The following is a 17,822-nucleotide window of genomic DNA, read 5'->3' on the forward strand; positions in this document are numbered from 1 at the left end:
GGCCTCTCTTGGGTCTGTTTTACAGGAGAGAGATTTATTTCCCTGAAGTTTTAGGGCAGGAAAAGACTTGCTTCCTGGAGGTGTGCCAAGAAGGAGGCAATCCACCCAGGAAACAAACAAGACCCTTTTCTCTATAGTCTTTCCTGCTTCCCCGTGTCAAACCCTCCCTCTCCCCCTGAGTGAAAGGAAAGCTGTCAGGATCAAAGCCCCGTGTTTGTGATGAACTGCTGCTGGCTGGACCCTGGGAGGGACTGCCAGCACTTTAACTCCTTCTTCCCCTCTGTGCCGGCTGCGTTCATAAGACGGCTGGAGTCATGTTTCGGCAAATGAAACATCTTTTTACGAGCAGAGAGCCATGCAAACTGGAGAGTTTGAAAGGATGATTAAGGACTCAAAGGCAACAAAATCTGCCTTGGAGTATATCTTGATCTCCTCAATTACTTCATAATAGATGATCAAATATATTTGCCCCAGGAGAGTGAAGAGTCTAAGAATGTGGGCTCTGAAGGCAGACTAGTTGTATTATTCTCTCTTCCACCAATTCTCTAGCTGGGAGACCTCGAATGAGCTACTTAGCTTTTCTACACCTCAGTTTCCTGAACTATAAAATGGAGGTAAGAATTACAGGGATCTCATGGTGGTGTTGGAAGGAATCAATAAAAAAATGCACACGATAACCCAGTCAGTAACTTTCATTGTGGTAATCATTATAACATTTTATTATTCCAAAGGAGGAAGGGGGCAGTATCCAGCCTTGCTGAAAGCCAAGTGTCTTAAAAGTTACAAGATGGCCCTGGCCAGTTTGGCTCAATGGTTAGGGTGTTGGCCCACAGACCGAAGGGTTACAGGTTCGATTCCCAGTCCCGGTTGGGGCCGTGCAGGAGGCAACCAATCGATGCGTCTCTCTCAAATCAATGTCTCTTCCCCGCCCCCGCCCCCACCTTCCCCTCTATCTAAAAATCAATGGAAAAATATCCTTGAATGAGAATTAACAACAACAAAAAGTTACAGGATGTGCTCTGCGTAATCACACAGCCTCGGTGTCTCCGGCCCCTCAGGTTCTACTAAATAAGCACGTGAAGGAATCTTGCCACACCTCCCAAGGCAACACAATATGATCATTTTCCAAAGGAAAAGGAGTTACAGCCTATTGACTACTGAGCAATCGTATGGGCAGATTACATCATGGGGCAGCCCCAGACCTTTCGTTACCTACATATATTCCAAGGAGAGTAGCTTCATGATACACCACTGAGCAGTAGGGGTTTGCAAACTGATGGGAGAAACAAAGATATACATTTCTAACTATACGTCAGTAGGAAGTGCTCAAAAATGGAAATGAAGCACTCTGGAAGGATTTTGCAACTCTGTTCATGCTTAAATCCACACTTTCTTTTTATTTTATTTTATTATTTTTTTTTTTTCAAGGGAAAAAAATTTTTTTTAAATTTTTTAATTTTTTTGTTACAGATATTTCACTTTTTTTACCCCATTGGCAACCCCTCCCCCACCCCACCCTCGCCCCATCCCCAGCTTATTTGTCCATGTCCATGGGTCATGCATACATGCATATAAGTTCTGTGGTTTATCTATTCCCACCCCCCTACCCCCTCTTCTGAGGGATGTCAGTCTGTGCCCTACTTCCATGTTTCTGGGTCTACCGTATTCCTCAGACCGTTACGTTCATTATATTCCGTATATAAGTGAGATCATGTGGTATTTGTCTTTTTCTGCTTGGCTTATTTCACTTAGGATAATACTTTCCAGGTCCCTCCATGTCGTCTCAAAGGATAAGAGATCTTTCTTTCTTACCACTGCGTAGTACTCCATTGTGTATATGTACCACTGCTTTTTTATCCATTCGTCTACTGATGGACACTTGGGTTGTTTCCAGATCTTAGCTATTGTAAATAGTGCTGCTATGAACATGGGGGTACATATATTCTTCCTGATTGGTGTTTCAGGCTTCTTAGGGTATATTCCTAGAAGTGGGATCACTAACACCATATTGTTTTCCATAGTGGCTGCACCAGTCTCCATTCCCACCAGCAGTGTATTAGAGTCCCCTTTTCTCCACACCCTCACCAACACTTGTTTGATGATTTGTTGATGGCAGCCATTCAGACAGATGTGAGGTGATACCTCATTGTTGTTTTAATTTGCATCTCTCTGATGATTAGTGATGTTGAGCATTTCTTCATATGTCTCTTGGCCATTTGTATGTCCTGTTTGGAGAGGTGTCTATTCAGGTTCTCTGCCCATTTTTTAATTGGGTTCTTTGTCTTCCTTTTGTTGAGTTGTATGAGCACTCTATATATATATTGGAAATTAACCCCTTATCTGATACATCATTGGCAATGATGTTCTCCCATACAGTGGGTTGCCTTTCCATTTTGATGATTATTTCTTTTGCTGTGCAGAAGCTTTTTAGTTTGATGTAGTCCCATGTGTTCATTTTTTCCTTTGTTTCTGTTGCCTTAGGTGATGTATCAGTGAAAATTCTGCTGCGTATGATGTCTGAAATTTTGTTGCCTACATTTTCTTCTAGAATTTTTATGGATTCATGGGTCACATTTAAGTCTTTTATCCATTTTGAATTTATTTTTGTGTATAGTGTAAGTTGATGCTCTCGTTTCATTTTTTTGCATGTAGCTGTCCAATTTTCCCAACACCATTTATTAAAGAGGCTATCTTTACTCCACTGTATGCTCTTGCCACCTTTGTCAAATATTAATTGAGCGTATTGCCTTGGGTCCATTTCTGGGTTTTCAGTTCTGTTCCACTGGTCTACATGCCTGTTCTTGTGCCAGTACCAGGCTGTTTTGGTTACAGTCGCTTTGTAGTATAACCTGATATCTAGTATTGTGATCCCACCTACTTTGTCCTTCTTTTTGAAGATTGCTGTGGCTATTCGGGGTCTTTTTTGGTTCCATATGAACTTTTGAAGTATTTGTTTTAGTTCTATGAAATATGTCGTTGGTATTGTGATGGGGATTGCATTGAATCTATAGATTGCTTTGGGTAGTATGGACATTTTAATGATGTTAATTCTTCCAATCCATGAACAGGGTATGTGCTTCCACTTTTTTATATCTTCCTCTATTTCTTTTTTCAATGATCTGTAGTTTTCTGCAAATAGGTCCTTTACTTCTTTGGTTAAGTTTATTCCTAGGTATCTTAATTTTTTTGGCGTGATGGTAAATGGGATTGTTTTTTCAGTTTCTCTTTCTGTGAGTTCATCATTGGTGTACAAGAATGCCTTCGATTTCTTGATGTTAATTTTGTATCCTGCTACTTTGCCAAATTCATTTATTAAGTCTAGTAGATTTTTGATGGAGTCTTTAGGGTTTTCTATGTATAATATCATGTCATCTGCAAATAATGACAGTTTCACTTCCTCCTTTCCAATTTGGATCCCTTTTATTTTTTCATGTCTGATTGCTGTGGCTAAGACTTCCAGTATAATGTTATATAAGAGTGGCGAAAGTGGACATCCCTGTCTTGTTCCTGTTCTTAATGGAAATGTTTTTAGTTTCTGTCCATTGAGTATGATGTTGGCTGTAGGTCTTTCATATATTGCCTTTATTATGTTGAGATATGATCCCTCTATTCCCACATTGCTGAGCGTTTTTATCAGAAATGGATGCTGGATTTTGTCGAATGCTTTTACAGCATCTATTGATATGATCATGTGGTTTTTATTCTTCATCTTATTTATGTGGTGTATCATATTTATTGATTTGCGAATATTGTACCAGCCTTGCATCCCTGGGATGAATCCCACTTGGTCATGGTGAATAATTTTTTTGATGTATTTCTGGATCCGATTTGCTAATATTTTGTTCAGGATTTTGGCGTCTATGTTCATCAGGGATATTGGCCTGTAGTTTTCTTTCTTCGTAGTGTCTTTTTCTGGTTTTGGAACTAGAATTATGCTGGTCTCATAGAACGTGTTTGGAAGTCTTCTTTCTTCTTAAATTTTTTGAAATAGTTTGAGGAGAATGGGTGTTAGTTCTTTTTTGAATGTTCGGTAAAACTTCCCCATGAAGCCATCTGGGCCTGGGCTTTTGTTTGCTGGGAGAGTCTTGATTACCTCTTCAATTTCCTTAGTTGTTATTGGTCTGTTCAAGTTTTCTATTTCTTCCTGGTCCAGTTTTGGGAGACTGTGTGTTTCTAGAAATTTGTCCATTTCGCTTAGATTGTCGAATTTGTTGCCATATAGTTGTTTATAGTAGTTGTTAACAATCTTTTGTATTTCTGTGGTGTCAGTTGTTATCTCTCCTCTTTCATTTCTGATTTTGTGTATTTGGGTTCTCTCTCTTTGTTTCTTGGTGAGTCTAGCTAAGGGTCCATCAATATTGTTTATCTTTTTGAAAAACCAGCTCTTTGTTTCATTGATCCTTTGAATTGTTTTTTTGGTCTCTCTGTCATTTATTTCTGCTCTGATCTTTACTATTTCCTTCCTTCTACTTGCTCTGGGGTTTTCTTTTTGTTTGCTTTCTAATTCTTCAAGTTGTGAGGTTAGACAGTCAATTAGAAATTTTTCTTGTTTCTTGAGGTAGGCCTGTAGTGCTATGAACTTCCTTCTCAGAACTGCTTTCGCTGCATCCCATAGATTCTGTTTTGTTGTGTGTTCATTTTCATTGGTTTCCAGGAAGTTTTTAATTTCTTCCTTGATCTCCTCGGTGACCCATTCATTGTTTAATAACATGCTATTTAGCCTCCATGTGTTGAAATGTCTTTGCATGTTCTTGTTGCAATTGATTTCTAGTTTCATGCCATTGTGATCTGAGAAGATGCTTGATATGATTTCAATCTTCTTGAACTTGTAGAGATTTAGTTTGTGTCCTATCATGTGGTCTATCTTTGAGAATGTCCCATGTGCACTTGAGAAGAATGTGTATTCTGTAGTTTTAGGGTGTAATTCTCTGTAGATATCTATTACATTCATTTGGTCTAGTGCTTCATTTAGAGTCTCTGTTTCCTTGCTAATTTTTTGCCTAGAGGATCTATCCAGTGCTGTCAATGGGGTGTTGAAGTCCCCTGCTATGATTGTATTGTTGTTGATTTCTCCTTGGAAGTCCTCCAGAAGATTTTTAATATATTTTGGTGCTCCTATATTGGGTGCATATATGTTTATCGAGGTTATATCTTCCTGTTGGATAGATCCTTTCAATATTATGTAATGGCCTTCTTTGTCTCTAGTTATGGTCTTCGTTTTGAAATCTATTTTACCAGATATGAGAATTGCTACCCCAGCTTTTTTTTGCTTTCCATTTGCTTGGAAAATTTTTTCCATCCCTTCACTTTCAACCTATGTGAGTCTTTTGTTGTGAGGTGGGTCTCTTGTAAACAAGATATAGATGAGTCATGCTTTCTTATCCAATCAGCTACTCTGTGTCTTTTTATGGGAGCATTCAATCCATTTACATTTAAGGTGATTATTGATATGTACTTATTTATTGCCATTTTCGTTTAGTGTGGTTCTATTTTTCTTCCCATTTCTACTGCTAATTAGAGCAGTCCTTTTAACATTTCTTGCAGTGCTAGTTTGGTGCTAATGTATTCCCTTAGCCTTTTTTTGTCTGGGAAGCTCTTTATTTGACCTTCTATTTTGAATGATAGCTTTGCTGGGTAGAGTAGTCTTGGATTCAGATTCTTGTTTTTCATGACTTTGATTACTTCATGCCATTCCCTTCTGGCCTGTAGTGTTTCTTGTGAGAAGTCAGCTGAGAAGGTAACCTGGTAGGTAACCTGTTGCTTCTCTCTTGCTGCTTTTAGGATTCTCTCTTTGTCTTTAATTTGTGGCATTTTAATTACTATGTGTGTTGGTGTGGGCCTGTTTGGGTTCTTCTTACTTGGGACTCTCTGTGCTTCTTGAACTTGAATGCCTTCTTCCTTCACCAAATTAGAGAAGTTTTCTGTCACTATTTTTTTTAATATATTCTCTATCCCTTGCTCATTTTCTTCTTCTTCGGGGACTCCTATGATGTGAATATTATTACGTTTCTAGTTGTCCCACAGTTCTCTTAAGCTGTCTTCCTGGGTTTTTTTTGTTTGTTTGGTTGGGTTTTTTTGTTTTTATTTTTATTTTTTTATCCTCACCCAAGGACATTTTTTGTTCAGATAGAGTAGGAGGGAGAGAGAGAGAGAGAAACATCGATGTGAAAGGGACACATCGAGTGGCTGCCACCCGCACGACCAACCAGGGCCGGGGACAAACTGCAATCAAGGTACATGCCCTTAGCGGGAACCGAACCCGGGTCTCTCCGGACCGCAGGCTGATGCTCTAACCGCTGAGCCAAACCGGCCAGGGCTGTCTTCCTGTTTTTTAATAGTTTTTTCCTTTTGTTTTTCTGATTGGTTGATTTTTTCTACCCTGTCTTCTAATTCACTGATCCGGTCCTCAGCTTCCTCTACTCTGCTTTTTAAACCTTCCAATGTGTTTTTCATTTCTGATATGTCATTTTTTATCTCTTCTTGATGGTTTTTAATTTCCAATTGGCTTATTTTCAGTGTCTCTATGTCCTTACTCATGCTGTTCAGCTTCCTCAAGATCATGGCTCTGAATTCTAGCTCTGTTAACATGCCTAATTGCTCCACATTGATCTCATCTTCGGTGGAGGTCTCTTGCTCTTTCATTTGGCTTCTGTTTCTGTGTTTCACCATTTTGGCTATCACTGTGGCCTTTGGAGCCTGTCAAGTTTTCCCTTGGGTGTTGGTGTTCTGCTGTTTGTGGCTCCCTCTCCTGTGTTTAGATGAGCGAGGGAGGACCCACGTTAAACACCACTGTCAAGTCTTACTTTCCTGGTTAAAGTTGCTAGCCCGGGAAAGGTACTGTTATCCTATAGCTTTTTGCCTGGAGGCTAGCTGTCAAAGTTACTTGATGAGTTTTGGGTTGTCAGTTGATTGAAAAACTCGCTCAGGTGCTCAGCACAAGGGGATTTCACGAGGGTGGGGCAGATGCTGGTTCTTGATGAACCTCAATTAGCACTTCAGTGGCCCACAGGGTGGGGTTGGATCTCCGAGGGAGGGGCTGCTGCCTCTCTCCTGAGCCCTGGGAAGGAGCAATATGCCCACAGTCCTGCGTGGCGGCACTCAGCAAAAGCTCTGAGCGCCCTCCAGATCCCGAGTGTCCCCACACAGTTCCAGTCCAGTCTGCCCTCCCTCCGCAGGAGCCCGAGGTGAGTGGCTGTGGCTGTTTCAGCCTCTGTCCCGGCTGCGCTGTGGAGCCGCCTGGGAGTGTGACCCGAGGGCGCCGCTCCCAGCTAAGGCCGTTGCCGAGCTGCGACCGTGGGCTCCCAGCCCCGTCTCGCGCCTTCGCAAGCCTACCGGGATGGAGTCGGTGTCCCTCGTTGTATGGTCCTCGCAAGCTGCTTTTCTGTTGCTTTTTCCCGTCGATTTGTCTGTGTTATAGTTGTAATTCCAGTTTGGTTCTGGGAGACGGTCCGTGTAGCTCCGTTCACTCCGCCGCCATTTTTCTGACTCCACACTTTCTTAAGGACACTTTTTTTTTTCTTTTTAAGCGGGAAGGAGAGAGAAACATCTACGTGAGAGAGACACACCGACTGGCCGCCACCCACACAACCCCACGGAGCCGGGACAAACTGCAACCGAGGTGCGTGCCCCTAACGGGAACTGAACCTGGGTCTCTGGCCACGGGCCAGCACTCCAACTGCTGAGGCAAACCGGCCAGGGCCTTATGGACACTTTTAAGTACTCATTGTAGAGCCCATTTTAAGTTACTTTTTTTTTTTTAAGTTTTTAACAATTTTTATTGATTGATTTTGAGAGACAGAGAGGAAAGAGGGTGGTTGGGGGAGTGAGAAACATCGATTTGTTGTTGTACTTATTTATGCATTCGTTGGTTGATTCTTGTATGTGCCCTGACCGGAGATCAAACCCACAACCTTGGTGTATCCGAATGATGCTCTAACCAACTGAGCTACTCAGTTGGGGCTACGTTATGTCTGACTCATGGCATAGTTATCTTACCCAGAGAGCAGCCCAGTGCTTTGGAGGGTCTAGATTGTCCCATTGAGTTATAAATAAAAACAGGCTGGGACTTTGGTAGTTTGGCCCAGACAGTTTCCAAAAGATTTCACTTCTTGTCAAGTAAATGTTATTAATTCGCTTGAATGGAGTTAGAGCCATGAAGACTCTGATCCTCAACCACCGTCACCCAGCCCGGCTCTGGAGCGAGGATGGCCACAATGCCTGAGGAAGCCACCGTGAAAAGCGTGTCACCTGGGGTCTGTTTTCCTACAGCCGTATTAAAGAGAAACAGACTGGTTTCAAGAAATAAACTGTTAAATTTATAGAGTGAAAAAAAAATCTTAGTTTTAATTATAGTCTAGACTGCCTATCTTGGCAACCACCTGGCCCAGCCCAGAGTAATTTGTGGAAATGTGGGGTCAGTAGGACAGCAGAGTGAGGGGCAGCTTGTCTTCGCGTGATGTGGGAACCCACTTCCTCCCGCCTACTGAGCGAGCGAGTCCATAGAAAATTCACGAAGGGCAGAATACTGAGATAAGGCTCTTATCTGGAAATCCAGTAGAAATGGCAAGAGTGCTGCTCCCAGATTGTTTATTTATTCCTACAACATTTATATAAAAGGGAGAACTTCCATCGTGACTGGACGTACAGGGCTGTCAAGTGAAACAACATTCTTGGTTAATGGAGAGGAAACCGCAGAGCAACTGTGCTGCGGGACCTTCCAATTCTCTTTTGTGCAAATGAGTTTTTAAAATTTTAGAGAATAAAAGGGGTTGATCTGTTTAAAAACTTCTGGCAGAAAGTCAGATTCAAAAAAAGTTTTAGATGCTTCAGGTTTGAGCAAAATAAGCATTGATGAAGAAGGATGAGGGAGTAGAGAAAAATAAATGACATGGTAATAAAATTACCAAAAGTCTTTTCTCACTAAAATGAAGGAGGAAGAAGGGGAAAGGAGGAGAAGGTTGTGAAGAAAAGGGAAGGGGCAGAGGAGGAGATGAGGCCAAAAAGAAGAAATCACAGAGAGCTTCAAATAGACTAACAATAAAAGTCACAAAGCTTCTTATTTAATGGATTTTTATACTGCTGATTTAAAAGAAAAAAGGATATGCCCTGGACAGTTTTCTCAGTGGTTAGAGTATTGGCCAAGGACCAAAGGGTCATAGGTTCGATTCCCGGTCAAGGGCATGTACCTGGGTGGTAGGTTTGATCCCCAGCCCTGATCAGGGTCATGAGGGAGACATCCAATCAATGTGTCTCTCTCACATTGAAGTTTCTCTTTCTCTCTCTCTCTCTCTCTCTCTCTCTCTCTCTCTCCCTCTCTCCCCCCTGCTCCTGCTCCCTTTCACTCTCTCAAAAAAAAAAAAAAAAAGAATAGAGGATGTGATGGAAGACATTGTGAAGTGTTCCCTGTTGCTACTAAAACACTCTCTTGCAAATAAAAAACCTGTCATTTTCAGAGAGAGCGAGATAAACACTGACTTGCAATGCAAGGGGACTTGAACCAACGTTAATTCCATGATGCAAGACAGCCAGTTAGCACTGCAGGGGCAAGGGAAGGGGTGGCCGGTGACAGCCATGCACTGCATGTTCTTCCTGGACCACAGGCGGAAGACAGCTCTGGTCAGGACTGCGTCAGACATTTGCAGAGCTCAAAGCAAGAGTGAAAACTGGCAATTATACCTTATGTAGAAATATTTAATAGTTTTAAGTCAAGCTCACAGACTCTTAAAATATTTTTTCTATTTAAAAAATATTTCTATTTGACAAATATTCCTTCATATTAACAACGTTAAAACAACAAAATTAAGCAATAGATGCAAATATATGGTTTTTATATGACTATAAAGTCTGTAAAATAGGAAAAATCTAAATGTTATTGTTATTGCTCAGGTCTGGGTATTTTCTCGATGGCCAGTGATGTTTAGATGAAAACATCTAATGGAAATATACATAGTTTATAACTTATTATATATTTATTCCATAAAATAGTCTGTATCTTCATTTAAGTAAAATTTAGGTTCAACTGACAATATTATATCCAATGTGTACACAATTTGTATATATGTTATCAAAATGTAAATTAAGCTAAATGTTAAAATAATTAAAATTATTTTTCAATTGTGAATTCAAAAGTTATTTTTTCCTAAAGCATTTATATCTCTTAAAATAAAAAGCAAAACACAAATGATAATTAATAAATATTAAAGTTTTAAATCATGTTTATTTAAATAAAGCTGTTTTTTATTTAACTTTCTGAAATCTTAATTTTGTTCATGGGGGAAATTGGGGACATCTGTAATAATGTTAACAATAAAAATAAAGTTAAAATCAACAACAACAACAATAAAAACATCACTGCTGGCCGGTGTGGCTCAGTGGTTGAGCATCGACCCATGCACCAAGAGGTCGCCAGTTCAATTCCCAGTCAGGGCACATGCCCAGGTTGTGGGCCAAATCCCCAGTGGGGGGCATGTGGGAGACAGCCAATCGATGTTCTCTCTTATCGACGTTTCTATTTCTCTCTCCCTCTCCTTTCCTCTCTTTCTAAAAATCAATAAAAAAAAATGTTTACAGAAAAACGTCACTAAGTTCTCTTACCAGATTTCAACTGGGTTTTTCCTTCATTAAGCATGTCCCTTCTTGTAAGCTTTTGGTTGGATGTCAGAATTATAAAAAAGTAAATCCTAAAAATTTTTGCCAGCTTATTTACCTACCACTTTTGAACAGACTTTTGGAGTTTCCTACTCTGCCACTTAGCTGACATTCTATGTTTATTGTTAGAAAAACCAGTGTATAAGTCTTTAATTACTTGAGCCAGAAGCATCCTAAATAGTCCAAATTGCATCTTTGCAAGTCATCTTGGAAAGGCCACCTACTTCTCCAAGAACTCTAAGGTGTATATCAAATATTATTGTTGTTAATAAAATTAAAATGAACTAGTAAGTTTTAAAAAGTCTTATTCAACCTTTTTTTAAAATATAACTATTTCCAATTCTAGCCAACCCGATGTCCACTAACTGTCGATATATTTTGTTTTGTGCATTTCAAGTCTAAACGTGTGTGTGTGTGTGTGTGTGTACAAATTCAACAGTAATATGAGTTGTTGATGTCACCAATGGTCCTCAGTCACCATGGCAACAGTTGTGAATACACAACAATTTATAAGTACCTCTGGAACCACTTTTTTTCAATTACAGTTCACTTTCAATATTATTTTGTATTAGTTTCAGGTGTACAGCATAGTGGTTAGACAATCATATACTTTACAAAGTGTTCCCTCGATATTTCCAGTACCCACCTGGTATACATAGTTATTACAATATTATTGACTATATTCCCTATGCTGTACTTTACATCCTCGTGACTATTTTGTGACTACCAATTTGTACTTTTTAATCCCTTCACCTCCTTCACCCAGTCTTCTAACCCCCTTCCATCTGGCAACCACCAGTCCACTCTCTATGAGTCTGTTTCAATTTTGTTTGCTCATTTATTTTGTTCTTTAGATTCTACAAATAAGTGAAGTCATATGGTATTTGTCTTTCTCTGACTGACTTATTTCACTGAGCATAATACCCTCCAGGCCCATCCATGCTGTCGCAAATGGTAAGATTCCATTCTTTTTTATGGCCGAGTAATATTCCATTGTATATATGTACCACACTTACTTTTTTATCCACTCCTCTATTGATGAACATTTCGGTTGCTTCCATAGCTTAGATATTGTAAATAACACTGCTATGAATATAGGGGTGTGTATAGTCTTTCAAATTAGTGTTTTGGGTTTCTTTGAATAAATCTCCAGAAGGGGGATTGCTGGGTCTAAAGCAGTTCCATTTTTAATTTTTTTGAGGCTGCTCCATACTGTTTTTTGGTGGCTGCACCAATCTGCATTCCCACCCACAGTGCACGAGGGTGCAACCACTTTTTAGGACACATTACGAAGCAAGTAAATGAACCCTCTGGACCATGAGAAGACTTTTCTTTGATGCAAAGTCTATTGCATTCATGCAGAGAAAAAGGGTTTGACAAGTTAGTAAAAACTGTATTTTTTGTAACTGGCTGTTTCTGCTGCCCCATTTCTACCCACACCCAGATGCAGCGCCTGTCTCAATCCCAGCTGCAGAAGAAACCACAGACCTTCCCAGCTTGTGGACTGTCCCATTTGTCCATAACCAAGGGCAAAACAGTATGAAGAACCAGTTCTCTGAGTCCTGAATGCTGTAAGTCATGGGAACAGGCTTAGTTCGGGGTGGTGGGCTGTGGAGTGGAAGCTCTCAGGCTCAGATTCTACAAGGTCGAAGTACATAGTTATTCGTGCTATGGGGGGGACTTCTAAAGCCCAAAGCAGGACCATGTCACCTGGGTGGAAGACAGGTTCTAGTGAGGGTTTATCCTCAAGGCAAAGCAAAGGAAATTTAGGTTAGTTTGTAAAACTGTAACAAACCGTACCAATGCAGCTTGCTGTGTCTATTCCTTCGCAGTTTTTTAAACTTTGTTTTCACTTGTGTCATTTTCCCTACATATTTCTCAGGGTGAATAGTTCATACATGAAATGATGGCCACCATCACTAGACCATGGACCAGTCGTTTTCCCTCTGGTTTCTCATCTGTAAACAGAGGCAGACGAAGTATATAATTTCCACGTTAACATGCTCTAGTTCTCACATCGCTGTCTTCCTACTTAGCGAGAAGAAAGCATTAGTGTATGGGTAAGAGCTGCAGAGCCGGTGAGACTCCATAAGGGCAAGTTGCTTGATCTCTGCGGACCTCGGTTTCTTCACCTGTAAGGTGGAGACCAACCTTGCCCCAGTTCTTGGGAAAGTTCAGCTGTATCACAGCCTGGCATCTGGGTGGGGTGATGGGTTGTGGGTTGGAACTCATGGGGCCAGAAAAGAAAGTGCTGATTTCTGAATTGAAATTAGGAACTAAAGAAAATCAATTTCTTTAGATTTTAAAAAATGAGGCGGGGGAACATCTGTGTTTGGAAGTAAATTTTTGTAAGTATAACATACAAGTTAACGCTCCACCAGTGTCCAGTTCAAAAGAGTTTCCACAGTGGGCACACCCGTGCACCCAGCATGTAACCCGGAAATGGAACATTATCAGCACCCACATGAGCTCCTCTCTCCCCTCGCACCCACGCACTAACCACCACCACACTCCCTGCCAAAGGGAACCTCTTGTCTCTCCTTTCTAGCTCAAAGATTACTAGGCCTGATTTTGAACTTGATACAAGTAGACTCATGTAATGTGAACTCATTTGTGTCCGGCTTGTTTCTTTGAGTATTGGGTTTGTGAGATTCACCCACGTTGCTGTGCGGAGCTACAGTTTGTATATTCTCAGTGCAGTCTAGTATTTTGGTGTGTGAACATGACTCGATTTATTTAGTCATTTCACCTTGCTGTTAGGAACACGCTAGTGCATGTCTTTTGGTGAACATGTCTTCTGGGGGTGCTGTACACCTAAGAGTGCAATAGCTGGCCCTGGCCAGTCCGGCTCAGCGGTAGAGCGTGGCCCGCGGACCAGAGTCGCAGATTCAATTCCGGTCAAGGGCACGGACCTCGGCTGCAGTTCATCCCTGGCCCTGGCCCTGGCCCGCGTCGTGGGGGAGGCAACCAGTCCATGTGTCTTTCTCACATCAATGATTCTCTCTCTCTCTCACTCTCCCTCTCTCTCCCTCTCTGCCTCCCACTCTATCTGAAGCTAAATAGAAAAATGTCCTCTGGTGAGGATTAAAAAAAAAAAAGAGTGCAGTAGCTGGGTCATAGAGTATGCATCTCTTCAGTGTGCATCTACTGGCAAACAGTTTTGCAAAGTGGCTGGATGAATTTACACTTCTAACATCGACTTTCAAGGTACTGACTGAGAAAAGACCGTATCCCTTGGCTTCTTGTGGTGGTGGGTCTTGGGAAGAATTATCAACGCCTCCTCGCCCAGCCTGGTTAGGCAACACGGGGCCCCACAACGCCTCCGCCGCAGCCCTCCCGCAGCCTCGGCGCCCGCCCGCCGGTGGGTGTGCTTGCCGGGTCCCTCTCCAACTTCCCTAAAATTGAAAGTCCTTTAAGGTGACTGGTCCAAACTGGCAATTATGATTAAAGCATACGTTTACATGTACAAAGTGGAAATGAATCTAAACAAAAGAAATATTTGTTGAATAAAGGCATGTAAAGGGCAATCTCACACCAAGTACAATCCACTTTACCAAGGCAGAGTGAATTTTTGGCCCAGGGTCCCCGGTCTCCCCTTCCTCGGCCACAAATACTCTGTTAACACACAGTGCCACGGGCTTAGCATGGCTGTGGCCCCCGGCGGGCTCCGGCAGGACCCCACAGCTGCTCGTTGGGCTCGGTGGGAATGCTGAAGCAAACCGGCCTCCCTCCCCCATCGGATTCTAGCTCCTGGAGAACGGGTGACGCCAAAGCTCGGAGCTGACACTGTCTAATTGTCTCTGAGCAGGAAAGTCTGAATGGCCCCATTCGAATCTCTCACTTTCATGTGGCAATGGGAAAAGCAGGCCGTTTGCACATGACGGATAGAGTGCAAGACTTGCTGTAAATGTTGTTTATATTGCCTAGGGCAGATCAAATGACTTGAAGGATTAACATATCAGAATAAAAAGACTCAGATGCATGAGGAAAAGCCAGAAAACCCCACTCTCCTCAACACTGAGTCATTTTTCGACAGATTCAACTTGGCAAAAAAATTATGGTGGGATATAGTCCCTGCTCTGTTATAAGAGACTTTGGAAACAAAATGTAAAAAGGCAACTGTTGCATGAAACCATTAGACCCCAGATCCAATTCTCTTCCTCTGTCCACCAGGGCGGCTTTGCAGACAGAACCTGTGCCCATAGGTGTGCCCTTCCCCTGCCCACTTCTGTTCTGCTTGCATTCTCGCAGAGGTAGAGACCCAGAGCTAGTACTAATTCCTGCTAATAACCAGCAGCCTATGCCGAGACGAGCTCATTACTGAGTCACTTACACATTCCTGCTATTGACACATCTACCCATAACTGCTGGGAGAATGGTAGGGTCGCTTGGGTGGGTCATTTCTGGAGAGGCATCCTTTCTTTATACACATGCTGGTCTATACCTCAGCAGCCAGTCCCAGGACTAGTATTTATGTTCACTTTCAAATCCTGTGTCATATTACAAGTAGCACTAAATTCCTACTGCTGCCTTTTGGGGTGGGGGTTATATAGTATTTTTCCAGCACGGTTTATTTTAAATTCCAAGTTATTATTATTTTTTCTTGGTGGTTAAAAGTCCAGTTGGAAAGGTTTTCCACAAGACAGAATTCCTGAGAAACCCTGACAATATTCAGCATTCATGATTACCTAGACGGACATATTTTATGAAAATTGCATTGCCTTTGAATGCCTTCCCATGAATGAGCTCAAATGTTGAGATTCTGTTAGATTGGATTTCAGAACATATTTAACATATTTCCATCTGGCAACCTTGGAATGTCTCTCAATAACAGGGATTATAATAGGATTGTTATTTGGTATAAAAACATTTGCTCAGGATGGACAAGACTTCCTGAAAAATGTTGTACATCTTTATGGCTGACATTTTTGTTGTTTTGAATTAAGTGGTTTTTTGTTTCACCACAAGTTTGAAATATTTCACTATAAAACTCTTCCTATCCTACCTCAAACAAAGCTGGCAATATTCCCTCAGAATTATAAAAACTCAAATTAAGTCACATCCATGAAAATACTTTTATTAGTGGGAAGCCTACGTTTCCCATACTTATATAAATATAATGATGCTTGTATAGTTTCTCATTTCTTAGGCTGGTGATCCAAGGAGCTGAAACTGGGAATAGTCTATAAAATTTAATTTTTTATGGTGGACTTCATGTTTAAAGGAAATTAAGATTTTATTTTAAATCCCCCAAAGATTTCTTAATTTGTGAGAGTTACAGCACTTAGGAATATCCAAATAAAACAACACTAAGGACTCAGTCTTTTGTGCACAGAGGAGAAGCATTGACTTGATGAGGCAAGTCAAATTCAAGGATGAGATGAGAATAAATGACAAAATCCTGGAGCGAGAGAGAGAGGAATTTATAGAGAACCTCAGTATTTATTCAGTGCAAATGTGAAAGTCTTTACTCACAGGTCTCTTTAGAGAGCATCAAACCAAGGTCAAGAAGACAGCGATTGTAGAATAATTCCACGGAAGACATTTGTTCTGGCTTCCCTTCTGAGGGCTCCATCTCCAGGGGCCTGTTAGAGGTGTCCAATATTGATCGCCAATCCAAACGTCTAAATCCTTACCTGTGAAAGCCAAAACATATCCTCTTATTTGACCAACTATCTACTCACTGGAAAGGATCCTGTAGTTGAAGAGGCTACTCTGTGGGAATATGAACTACATGGAAGCTACAATAATTCCTTCAGGCTCTATGAGCAATCAATCTTGAGAAGCTTTTAGGTTAAGGCAGAATTTTGAAGATGGCAGAGTAATGTTCTTTCCGCCTTTTTCTCCTTTCAAAAATTACCCTAACAGAAAAATGAAGAACAAGAAACACCTTTGATAAAGTTAGAAGACATAAGCAACCACACATTGCATTATATGAAGACTGAAGTGGATTGAGAAAGTTATAAGACATAGCAGAGTGGAGGCAAGTCAAACCTAAGGATCCTCGGAAGAGATGTCGATAAAAATTGTCCTGAAAGAAAAGACACAGAATTGGAAGTGCCAAGGACTCCAGATGGGATTATTCTTACTGAGAGATTAGTTAAAAGGCTCAATAGGAGGCCCTGGATGGTTTGGCTCAGCAATTAGAGTGTCGGTCCACGAACCGAGGAGTCCCGGGTTCAGTTCCCACTAAGGGCACGTACCTCAGTTGCAGTTTGTCCTCGGCCCGAGTTAGGGTTGTGTGGGTGGCAATCAATCAATGTTTCTCTCTCACATCAATGTTTCTCTCTCTCTCTCCCCCCCCCCCCCATCTATCTGAAGATAAATGCAAAAAAAAAAAAAAGTCTCAGTAGGAGGAGGCTTTGCTTCTAGCACTATGGCAGATTTGATACAATAGAGTTTTCTCCTGCCAAAATGCAATTTGAGTTTGGATAAACTACAACAAAGATCATTTTAATTCATTTTGGTATTACTAAAAAGTAAGGAGCGGGGCAGGAAATAAGAGCCGGTTGAACCTGACTACAGAACCACAACAGTAAGTAAACTCGAGTAAGTAAATTCCTGAGTTGGTTGTCCTGGAGTCATGTGAGCAAAACTGCTAACACCAGACTGGGGCTAGGCACTAATCATGGCCCCATGTGAAGATGAGAGAGACGATTGCTCTCAATGAGTCCAGGGCTGTGAACGTATAAACATGGCTCTGGTCTAGTACATGTACCTTCTCCGGAGAAAAACCCCCTAGAACTCCCAAAGATTCAATTCTACAGAATATGTGCACGATCCAAAATGAACCAAACTTAAAAAGAAAGAAGCCTATTATAGATGGCTGAAGCAACACACTCAAATTTAAACCCTAAGAACCTCAGATGTCAAAATCAACAGATATAGAACATAAAATAATCAAGTGTACAAAATTTAATAGGCTAAATTTTTTAAGAGGAGCCAAGAACAAGAGATTACTAAATATTGCTAACCATGTTTTTTTAATTAATTAATTAGCTAATTAATTATTTTTTTAAATCCTCACCCAAGGATATTTTGCCATCTCTCATCAGATAGAGTGGGAGAAAGGGAGAGAGAGACAGAAACATCAACACAAAAGAGACCCCTTTGCTGGCCACCTCCCGCAAGACCCAACCAGGGCCGGGGACAAACCACAACCGAGGTACATGTCC

The sequence above is a fragment of the Molossus molossus genome, unplaced genomic scaffold (genome assembly GCF_014108415.1).
Source record: "Molossus molossus isolate mMolMol1 unplaced genomic scaffold, mMolMol1.p scaffold_m16_p_10, whole genome shotgun sequence".
Taxonomy (NCBI): Eukaryota; Metazoa; Chordata; class Mammalia; order Chiroptera; family Molossidae; genus Molossus; species Molossus molossus.